Source organism: Bos taurus, chromosome 11 (genome assembly GCF_002263795.3).
Source record: "Bos taurus isolate L1 Dominette 01449 registration number 42190680 breed Hereford chromosome 11, ARS-UCD2.0, whole genome shotgun sequence".
Classification (NCBI taxonomy): domain Eukaryota; kingdom Metazoa; phylum Chordata; class Mammalia; order Artiodactyla; family Bovidae; genus Bos; species Bos taurus.
In genome coordinates this window covers 47,632,633-47,633,490 of record NC_037338.1, presented here as the reverse complement: position 1 = coordinate 47,633,490, position 858 = coordinate 47,632,633, and the positions used below count along the sequence as shown (strand labels likewise).

The following is an 858-nucleotide window of genomic DNA, read 5'->3' as shown; positions in this document are numbered from 1 at the left end:
AAGATCAATAGTAAAAAAGTTAAGCAAAGTCCAGGGAGAAATGAAGAAAGATTGAGTAACCTGGAAGATAGAACTGATAACATGATGGAGGATACAAATCAGAGAGACAAGGTGGTGAAACATATGGTAGGGAGAGAGGTAACATATGTAGAGTGAGAAATACGATATACATTAAATCAGAGTCCCAGAAACAGAAAATGGAGAGGATAAAGGAGAACCAATATTTAAAGAGACAGGGGCTTCCCTGGTGGTCCAGTGGCTAAGACTCTGCACTTCCAATGTAGGGGGCCCAGGTTCAATCTCTGGTCAGGGAACTAGATGCTACATGCCACAGCTAAAGATCCTGTATGTCACAATTAAGACCCACTGCAGCCAAAATAAATAAATAAATAAGAATAAAAGAGAAAGATCTAGGGACTTCCTTGGTGGTCCAGTGGTTAAGACTCAGTGCTTTCAATGCAGAGTTTTGATCCCTGGTTGGGGAACTAAGATCCCTGCATGTCATGTGGTATGGCCAAAAAAAAATTGAAATGAAGTGATAATGACCATAAATTTTCCAGGACATATAAAAGACAAAAATCTACAGATACAAGGATAGCATATACCAAGCAGAGTAAGCAAAATCAAATCCATACCTATACATATATTAGTGAAACTGTAGAACACCAGAGGCAAAGAGAACATGTTACTAGCAGCCAGAGAGTAAAGACGGATCCTCTCCAGAGGAATGAGAGTTATTCAGACAGCTTATAATAGGAACCAGAAGTTATGAAATAACATCTTTAAATAGTTGAGGGAAACTCATGTCAACCATGATTTCCATATCTTGAATATATTCTTTCAAGTACAAGGGGTAAT

The 858-nt window shown here is 38.3% G+C and overlaps 1 non-coding gene across 1 annotated transcript; it reads left to right on the top strand.

Moving 5' to 3' along the window:
• Positions 1 to 241: 241 nt before the first annotated feature.
• TRNAG-UCC (transfer RNA glycine (anticodon UCC)) lies at positions 242 to 314 on the top strand. Its single transcript has one exon. It is a non-coding gene; the product is annotated as a tRNA-Gly (tRNA).
• Positions 315 to 858: the final 544 nt, after the last annotated feature.